Raw genomic sequence first — 11203 nt, forward strand, 5'->3', positions numbered from 1 at the left:
GATGTAAATACATTTTTAGTAATTTTTAAAAATTATAAATTATAAATCATAAGCATTAAACTAATTATTTAATTTTCGTCTTATTCTTTATTATTCTATATACATACCTAAAACTATAAATCTATAACCTATACAATGTTATTTTTTTAATATAATGATGAATTATTATAAAAATATTTATATGATTAAATTAAAAAAATTAAAGATCTTAAATTATACATAATTTAAAAGTAAAATTTATTAAATTAGAATTAACTTCAATAAAGTATTAATATAGATTAAATAAAATATTTAAAAAAAAAATATTAAATCTAATGTAAGATTTAATAATCTAATTATGTAGTATTATTTTATAAGCTTCATGATTTAAAATTTTTATTATAACATATTTTTTTATAAAATTATATTAATACTTTAACTATTATAATGATTATTAGATTATTATAATTATTATATATGTATTTGTATCAGAAAAAATTATACACTTGAAATTTATTAACAAATGTTAACCATGCCATTTAATAAATATTCAAATCTTATTATATAATTATTTGAGGGTCAAATCACACAATAAATTACATGAATATATATATATATATATATATATTTATATATAATATTAAGATATTAAAGTCTTTTATTTTAAAAAAATAATTATCATATAAGTTTAATAATAGAAATTTGAAAATTGATTGTAAATATTTGATATTTTATTTTATGCTTATTTTATAAAATCATAGTTTTTAAACTTTAATATATATATATAATTACTAGGTTTATAAAATAATATTGTAAAAACATGCTACAATAAGATCTTTTCAAATGTTAAAGCAATAAGGCCTAAATACATAGAAATGACATGTGTTTAATTTATTGATGATAATTGTGCCAAGTTTTTTGTTGCTTGACTTAAGTGAGGTTCAATTGTCTTGGCATTGGAAGCTATTTCTTTCCATCCAATGTCTTTTCTTTCTTTATTAAAGTATCCAATAATATTTAAATATGTAAATCTTAACTTCAAGGATGTATGATTTAGCTTACTACTTTCTTTGGACTATTCTTTTTAAGCATAGATTCTAATATTAAGAATCTATTCTATTTTTTTTTTAATAGTACAATTATTTTAACTTTTTTTGTTTAAAAGGGCAAGCTTAAATTATCCTTCACCTATCTTACTTAGGCCTTAGTTGTGGTAGTGGTGTCCCAAACATATATATTTATTCCAATAATTACTTATATGATTAAATAGAAGTAAATTAAATTAGATTAATTTTATAATATCTTCTAGAAAAGCTTTTTAGAAGCTTCATAGATGTGGTTTTGAATTTACATGTATATTTACTTGATTGATAGGTTAGAAACTTGGTCAAAAAATTAACAATGTGTAATACATATTGGTAGCTTGTAGAACAAGCTAACTATGTGGCGCATATATAGAAAACTTGTCTTCTAAGTTAAGATATGTGTCTTGCAAAGTCAACACGTATTGAAGGTCTTATAGTATATTGCTATATAGCTTTTAATTAGATAATATATTTAAAGGCAAGAATGAAGCCTTCTTCACTCTTATTAATGCCTTGCTAGTCCTTAGTCTTGTTTTTATACTTTTTAGTCTTCTTGTCTTTGGCAATAGCTATTTAATTCAATATATTATCATCTTTGAATAATTTTTTAATTTTTTTGAATAACACAAGTGTGTATTGAATTTTCTTTCTTTGAAATTTGTATACTTGAAAATTTCATAAGAGTATTTATTCATTTTTTTTATTTTGTTTTAGAAGTGAGTAAATTACTTCACTTATATTGTTGTATTTTGAAGGTTGTGGATTATTTATTTTAAAATAAATAATTTAATTAGAAAATCCTTAAAAAAAAATATATATATTACTCTTCTTTATATAAATTTTCATTTGACATTAAAGGTTACGGATTACTCTCCTCTATTTTGACTTGTGGATTTACTAAATTATTTGAAATGGAAGGAAAAGTCATAGATACTATACTTGATAGAAGTAAAAATAGATTTATAACTATTGCAGATCTTCATAAGCTTATCAACACTCTTAGGATGAAAATTTTACGTATCACTAATACCAAACATGGAAGCACTATTCTTCTACATATGGAAGAAGTCTAGAGTCTATATGAAGAAGTTGTACAATTGAGGAAAGTAAATTGAATAGCTTGAAAATTAAATTCAGAAAAGTCTTGCTTCTATAAGCATAAGAGAGGTAAAGATTAGTATGCTCAAGAATTTTGATGAAACAAGATCATAATTTCAAGGATTTTTATTACAAATTAAGTTCTATTTAAGCTTGCATCTTTTCTAATACCATAATAGATTAACTCAAGTTGAATTCATAGACACATTTCTTTCTAGAGGTATTCTTTTTTGGTTTGCACCTTTGATAGAAAAAGATTTATGACTCTTTTATGATTTGAATTTATTCTTAGAAGTATTTCTTGTGACATGGATTGGAATGACAAAGTCCTTTTCAATCAATTATGATATGAATTGAAGGATAACATCAAAGATTTATTATTAATAATATCAAAAGTAGATTTTTTAGAATAATTTATTTTTCAAGCCATTGCATGCATTAATTAATTATTTAAAAGGTATTAAAAACAAAGATTTGATTAGAAGAGAAGAAATCAAGTAATGAAGAAAACTCCTAATCTTTTAGAAACTTATTCATTAAGGCCAAAATTAATGCAAATTGATACAATATGTTTTAAATTTCTTACTAAGTAAAAAAAGACTCGACCTTATTAAGGTCTATGCTTATATTATAAAAAAAACTAAGCTCATTACTCAACATTGTTTAAAGAAGCAATACAATTAGAAAATAAAGAACATGGTTGTGAAAGAAGATAATGTATTAGAAAACAAGTTTCTTTAGCTATAATAGGGATTATTCGGCTGGAATCATGTGCAATACTAAGTAAAGGTTGTATTTTCACCTCAAATCCTTCACCTTGTTTTATAATAGATGTGTGTTTAAGACCTAAAATTACAAAGTCTTTACATTATTAGATTCAAGAGTCCCAACTTATTTTATAGACAAAGACTTTGTCGAAAAATAAGAAACATTGTTAATGAAGAAAACTTAATTTATACATGTAAAAATCATAAATGATTGTTTGTTATATTCTAAAGATATTATCTATGAGAATTTATTTTTAGATATAATAATTAAAGATTATAATAGTATAATAATATTTAATATAATAAGATCTCTTTTCAACTTATTTATAGATTGGATTTTTCATAATCTTAATTTTTCTTATAATTTAATTCAAAATATTGTTGGTGAAGTAAAAATATCTAAGTCTTATACATCCAAATCCTTATTGGTAGATGTGAGAGATTCTATTCATGCAATAAAAGAAAGATCATCTTTTGTTATATATGCCACTTTTATTTTTAATGGTGCAAAGATGTCAAGAGGTATTTTTAGCTAATATTAAGATTTTAAAGATATTTTTAAGAAGAAAAATATAAATACTCTTTCAAAGCATTGATTTTAGGATTATTTAATTGATTTCCAAAAAAATCTCAACTACCATTTGTACCAATCTATAGCTTATTGCAAAATAAGTTGGCTATACTAAAGGAGTACTAACAAAAATATGGCTAAGAACTTCATAAACCATTAAAAATATTTTATAGGAACTTTTATCTAATTTTTGAAGAAAAATGATGGATTTCTATGGATGTACATTGACTATTGAAGTTGTAGCAAGATTGCTATAAAAAATAGGTATCTCCTACATTTGATTTCAAGACTTTTTGATCAATTCAATCAAAAAAAGATCTATATAAAAATAGATCTATAAGGAGTATACAACTTGGTTTGCATCTAAGAAGATAAATAGAAGACGTTATTTTAAACCAAGTATGGAAATTTCAAAAATAATATTATTCATTTTAGACTCATAAATGAATCAATTTTTTTTCAATATTTCATGAATGATATTTTTTGTGAATTTCTTGATGATTTTGTTGTTTGCTATTTAGACAAAATACTAATCTACTTTAAGAATACAAAAAAATATGAACTTCATGTTTTTTTTGTGTAGAGAAAATTTAGAGATACAAGATTATATGCCAAGATAGAAAAGTATATTTTCCATACTACTCAAGTTAAATTTTTAGAATATATTATTTCCAAAGAGGGATTAAGGATGGATCCGAAGAAGATCCAAATAATTATAGATTTGAAGATTCAAAGAATGGTAAAAGATATATAATATCTCTTAAGCTTTGCCAATTACTATCATATCTTCACGAAGAATTTTTTTATAAGTTCCAGCCCTACTTACACATTTGACTTGTAAAGAAAAACTTAACTAAAGTAAAGAAGTAAGAAAGAATTATTTGATGTTTTAAAGAAAGAATTTACTTTTGTACCAATCTTATATTGAATTGACTTCTTCAAGTCATTTTTTATGGAAACAAATATATTAGACTTTATCTTTGATGAAATGTTGTCCTAAATGAGAGTAGATAATAAACTCCATTGAGTAGTTTTCAATTCTAGAAAATTTTTAACAATAGTGAACAACTACAAAATCTAAAATAAAGAATTTTTTGTAATTTTGGATTTTTTTCAAAAATAATATCATTATCTAGAAGGTGCTTTTAATCAAATTAATATTTTTTTATAGCACAATTTTTTATTTAGGAATATATTAGATATCTAATTGTAGAAAATTTAGCATTAACTTATTAACAAAGATCTAATGAATGATTCACTCTTATTATAGAAGATAAATAAATATAAAAATATCAAAAGATATTTGTTGTTCTCGTTGTGTTCAAGCTTCAATATACCAAAACAATTGAACTAATAGAAGTAGGTTCGAATACGGGGAAAGACTGGTTATATGAATTAGGTCTGTTAGTGTCACAATTGACTGTACTCTAGCTATCTGAAATCAATTATCAAACTACAAAACACCAAGGCTTACTATTTCCATCTTAATTCAACACATAATCCATTCTATGACTATCAATTCAACAATACTTCCATATTCTTATTAGTTCATCTTCTACTTACTCTCTTTGAGGTTTATATATATTCAATTACTAATCTCTAGCTTTCTTATTATATTCAATTTCTCAATTCATCACACAAAATTCAATATCTTCACTTAATACAACACAATTCGATAATCTCAATTCTCAAGGTCATAGATTTTTTCCAAAACGGTCAGTCCAAAGTCATATTCCACAATATTCTAATTACAGTTTCAATAATACTTTTCTCAATCACAATTCTTCATAATCAAATAATAAAAGCAAAAAAAACAAAGAGGTAGCACCAAGCTTACTTCGGCTTACGACTTTCATAGTCTGGCCCCGATCTCCCTTTTTTCAACCTCTTTATCCTACCAAAAGATGGACCATCAGCCAGCACATTCCAAAGGTTATGATCCTTTGAATTCTTAACCATTTGTTCCACTAATAACCTACTATTATCACCTAAACTGCCTAATCATAAGTCTAATTCTCAAGGTTGTCAATAACCAACTAGTAACTTACTACAAAATTTATTTACATATTCTACATAGCCCCACTCTTAATTGTGCAGCACCCTCGCAAATATTATTTAGCCTCAACTTATAAAGACGTAAGAACATTCACTTTTTCAGTCAATGGCATTGGCTTACCATCCTTTGAATTGGTGACCTCCTCCTCTGTTAAATCTTTGTTGTTTGCTTCGGTGTTCGATGGTTCTCCATCCAAATGTGCCATCAGATCTTCATTCAACAAACCCAATTTCCATACTTGAGACTCAAGACGACAATTTGGTTATTGCGCTCCCCCAACATCTTCTGCCATTCTTCTATCGGTTTCAAAGGTATCTCCGAAGGTATTGTTGCTGAAACTAGCATACTGATCCACATTAAATTATTGGCCTCCTTCTCTAATGCGGCTAGTTTAGTCTATAACATCGTAACCTCTATTTGCAGCCGCTCTTGCTATTCCTTCGAATCGGTCTCCATCCTTGCTTTCTCAAACACCATGTTTACCATCTTCTCCTTTTTCACCATCCACTTCTCTTTAACCACAAAAGAAAACACGATGCTTGTCAAGAGCACCCCTCCTACTTTTTACTATGGTCCAATCAATTGGGTCGACTCCCTCTTTTTTTCCATGATTCGTCATGATGAAATACCCTACTAACTAGGTCTGATAACTAGTCTTTACTACCACAGTCACTAATTCCATCCATATTCCTCACACTTCTTATCACCTTACATTTACTATCCTATAATCATCATTATTTATCTCCCCTCTCTTTTTTTAATAGAAAATCCATCCCAAATTTATATATAGTAAAGTTTAAGCCAATTGCCATTGATCCATGTCATAAATTTAGTATCCATAAAATCTTCCAATTGTACTAAACCATTTGGAAATCCGTCAATAACTCGATATGGCCCATGCCATCGAACTTGAAATTTTCCTAGAAAATTTTTAAATTGACTATCATAAAGAAGTATCAAATCATTTGGCATAAAAGCCTTTGGTCTTAGTTTACTATCATAATAATTCTTCCTTCATTTTTGTCTAGTTTCCATTATCATTAATGCATTGGCTCTAATTTCATCCAATTTTTTCAATTCTTCTAAATGGTGCCGTTGTCGTATGGCATGATTTGCTATCTGGGAATACACTGGGTATCTAGATGTAGAGAGTGTATCTTAAACCTTTATATGATTCTTTTCTTAGCTTCCAAAAAACTCCTTTATTTTTGTATAAAACTCCAAATATAACAAAATCCCTTCAAAACATATTTTTCCCGCGAAAGGTTTTCTCGCCCCGAACTTTAGAAAATCATAACTATTGATAGAACCGTTCAGTTTGTTTCAAATTTACAAGATAGGTAGAATTTACCCTTAACTTGTACCACAAAAAAAACCAACTGCAAATTCACTCCCGATCTTCTGGCATCTAAGAAACCCTAGCAGACACTCCAAACCCTAATTTACAAGCACCCGAAACTATTTTCCTTATATCTCAAAAATCCGAACTCCAAATGTCATAAAACTTATGCACAAAATTTACTAACATGAAATTACACATTCTTTGAAATTTTGAGCCAAAATCTCACAAAATTGCTCAAGATATAGCTCAAGAGACAAACACTAGTAAATCGGTTTACTTACTACCCTTAGATTGCATGTGCTGACTTCAAAATCCAATAACTCCTTCATCCCAACTTGGAATCTAGTAAGCAGTATGTGAAAAGTATAGCCGCAAAAGTGCTCTTTCCAGTCGCGGTCGCCGATCCTCAATTTCCATCCGTACGCGTGCGTTATGCCCAAAAGAGTGACAGTAGGTCCAAAACTAATACCTTAACTTTGAGCGCCTATAACTTCTTCATAAAAACCCCAAATGACACAAAACTCGCACCAAAACCTTAATTAAAAACCTAAACCTTCTGATCCTAGCCTTCAAAGTTCGAATGGCCTCCGGAAACTAACCCTAATCTCTAATATGGCCTCGGGCAGCCTCCTCAAAGCCCATTGGTCATGATTTTTGACCAATAGGAATGGAGATTTTTATTTTTCATCTCCATTCATCTATATTGGTGCCCTAATTCCTCCCTTTGCTACCAAAATCCTTCTTCAATCCTTTTTCTTATATGATTTACATAATGTATGCTCTAAACACCAAATAAAAGAACCAAAAATAAATTTTCAAATCTCACCAATGTCCAATAAAGGTGACTCTAAATATTTAGAAGTTACTATCAACCAAAACCAATCTTAAAAGCCACTATCAAAAAGAAATTAAAGTTATACAAATTCTATAGTAATCTTTTTAAACAACCTCTTCTCAAAGTAATAATCAAATTATATCCACAACCAACTAAAATCTATTAACATGGCTCTTAACATGTTACTTAATAAATTATATATTAAGTACATAATTATATTATTTTCATATAATAGCCGAACCACAACACGACACCGTAATGAATCATGATCTCCCAATCTATTATCTATAGCAATTTGTAAACTTTGGACTTCCAATTCAATAGGTAATATTGCTTCTTGGCCATAAACCAATTAAAAAGGGATAGCATTGGTAGTAACTCTATATGCAGTACGGTATGCCCATAAAGCTGCGAACAACTTAGTATCCCAATCTGTTCCCGCTCCTAAAACTGTTCTTATTAAGATTTTACATAAAATTCCATTAGTCTTTTTCGTTTGTCCATTGGCTCTAAGGTGATACAATATAGTCTTACGATGTTTTATCTTGTATTTAGCCATAAGTGCTTTGATTGTACTATTTATAAAATGAGTTCTTCGATCACTAACCAATTCTCGTGGACAATCAAACCGTATAACAATATTTTCATACAAAAAGTTGCTACTATACTTGTACTATCGGTTTTCGTAGCTACGGCTTTAGCCCATTTTATTACGTAATCCATTGCTACCAGTATATAGCATTTTTGTTCATTTCTCGAGGCTCATGCAATTGGTCCCACAAAATCAATTTCCCATTTTTCAAAAGGCGCTTGAGCCAAAATTGGTATCAATGGCATTGTTGAAGTTCCAATAGATCGACCTATTTTTTGACATAGGTCACAATGACAAACGAATTAGTGGGCATCTGCAAACATTGTTGGCGACCAATTACCAGTTTGTAAAGCTTTAAGAGCCGTATTGTCCCCCGCAAAATATCCACCATAACTATCCAAGTGACAATCTTCTAATATAATACTCACTTTAGTCTGATAAATACAATGTAGCAAAACTCCATCCTTACCTTGTTTATATAAAGCTTCACCAATCATCATATAAGGTGCACATTTTAATATTAAGCATTGTTTAAGCTTTTCATTAAAATTAGGTGGGAAGGTTTGAAATGTCAAGTATTGAATTATTTCTTTATACTCTCGAGTAATTACATCTACCGCAAACACTTCTGCATCAAGTAGAGCATCGTTAATGGATTTATTATCCAATATATTGGATAATCAAGATAAATGGTCCACATTGGAATGTGATTTTTTTAGTCTTACTTGAATAGTAAAGTCAAATTCCTGTAAGAATAAAATCCATCGTGCAATACAACCACTCAATTGAGGCTTATTAATTATATATTTTAAAGCATCATGGTCAACATAGAAAACAAATTTATAATCAAGAAGATAATGTCGAAACTTTTGTACGGAATAAATCATCTCCAATGCTACTCTTTCAATTGTTATATAATTTTTTTTAGCTACTACCAATTGACGACTTGCATAATAAATAGGTGATGAAAACCTCGATCATCTTTCTGGCTTAGTACAGAACCAATGACGACATTAGATGCATCCACATAAACTTGTAATGGTTTTGTCCAACAAGGTTCCACCAATATTGGTGCTGAAACCAATTTCTGTTTCAACATTTTGAATGCAATTGTACATTCTTTTGTCCAAAATGGATTGGTCTCATTGATTAGTAGTTTCTTCAAGAGATTTACCAAGGGAAGGCATATAACTATGAATAGATAGATAAATCACCGATAATAACTGACATGGTCGACAAAAACTTGAACATCCGTAATAGTGTTTGGCTGCTTTAATTCTACTATAATCTTTATTTTATCTGGATCTGTAGCAAAGCCTCCCATCAAAACTATATGATCTAATAGTTTACCAAAAGACACACCAAATTGGTACTTTTCTAAATTTAAAGAAATTCCATATTTAGCATATTGATTCAAATATTGACCTAGATATTCTAAATGCCTGATTCTTGTACTAAATGTATAGAAATCATCTAGAAATATTTCCATTTAAAATTGTAGATAATCTTGGAATGCTTGCATCATTATCCTTTGAAATGTAGCTAGTACATTACAAAGCCCAAACGGCATAATCTTATAGGCAAAGGTCCCCCAATCCGTAGTAAAAGTAGTTTTTAACTAATCTTCTTTTACAATTTTAACTTGATTATAACCGGAGAATCCATCAAGAAATGAATAACATTCACGTCCAGCGACAACATCTAATATACTATCTGTGAATGGTAAAGGAAAATAATCCTTGTTGGTAGTCACATTTAATTTGCAAAAATCTTAACAGATGCAAATTTTTCCATTCTTTTTTGGTACCATAACAATTGGTGAAACCTATTCACTGAAAGGAACTGGATAGATAAATCCAACCTCTAAGAGTTTATCCAGTTCTTCTTTTACCATAAGTGAGTATTTTGGATCAAGTCGATGTTGTCTTTGGCGTACTGGTGTAGTGTTCTCCTCTAATATAATTCGATGCTCACAAATTTGAGCTCGAATTCCAACAAATCTGCATACAACCATACAAAAATAATTTTATGAATTAAGAAATAATCCACCCAAATTTCTTTCTCTTTGCCTTTTATATCGTCATAAATCTGAATGATTTGAGGAGCCTTTCATGTACCCTAATTAATTGGTTGACATCGTGGAATTTGAGGAGACTCTGGAATAATATTCTGCTCTATTTTAGAATCTTTCATAAAATTCGACAAATTAGAACTTTCCAACTCCAGTTCCATAGCACTAACATGATTAATATCCTATCTATTCATCTAATATGCAATCATATGATCAGAATCGTCAATAACATCTAGAAGAACTAAGTACTCTCTCAGTCCCCTGCACTGGTATTTTATTCTAGTGTACTTGACAACTTGCCCTGTATCACCATAAATTGAATCAAATGCACCAATTTTTTCTTTTATAGACTCATCTTCACAATCCGACGTGAATTCTAAACTGACAAATTGAGTTTCTCCATGATATTGGACAAGGTACATTTGAAGCACAATTTTATCATTACCTTTTTTAATTGTTAATGTACCATAGCTCTAGTCATTTTGAGCTTTAGCTTGATACAACCATGGTCGCCCCAATAAAATTGGGTATGATAATATAGAGCTTCGCAATCAAAAAAGAATATAATCAATTTTATAGGTAATCTTTACAATTACTATATCAATACTTCGTAAAATATCTATAGGTTTAACTCTACTGAAATCAGTCATTCTCAAAACTATTATAGTAGGCAATAAGTGATCCAAACCTAACTCCTCTATTGTAGCAACATTCATAAGATTTACATTAGATCCTCTGTCTACTTGCACTCCCGATACTAACGTTCCATCAATTGAGACATCAATCGTTGATGCACCCAGATCGGGA

The 11203-nt window shown here is 28.7% G+C and overlaps 1 long non-coding RNA gene across 1 annotated transcript; it reads right to left on the minus strand.

The window, feature by feature from the left end:
- Positions 1 to 5299: 5299 nt before the first annotated feature.
- LOC149986571 (uncharacterized) lies at positions 5300 to 7573 on the minus strand. The gene is made up of 2 exons (XR_016500263.1): positions 5677 to 7573; positions 5300 to 5394 (listed from the first exon to the last, which is right to left on the minus strand). It is a non-coding gene; the product is annotated as an uncharacterized LOC149986571 (long non-coding RNA).
- Positions 7574 to 11203: the final 3630 nt, after the last annotated feature.

The sequence above is a fragment of the Physcomitrium patens genome, chromosome 23 (genome assembly GCF_059467195.1).
Source record: "Physcomitrium patens ecotype Gransden chromosome 23, ASM5946719v1, whole genome shotgun sequence".
NCBI lineage: Eukaryota > Viridiplantae > Streptophyta > Bryopsida > Funariales > Funariaceae > Physcomitrium > Physcomitrium patens.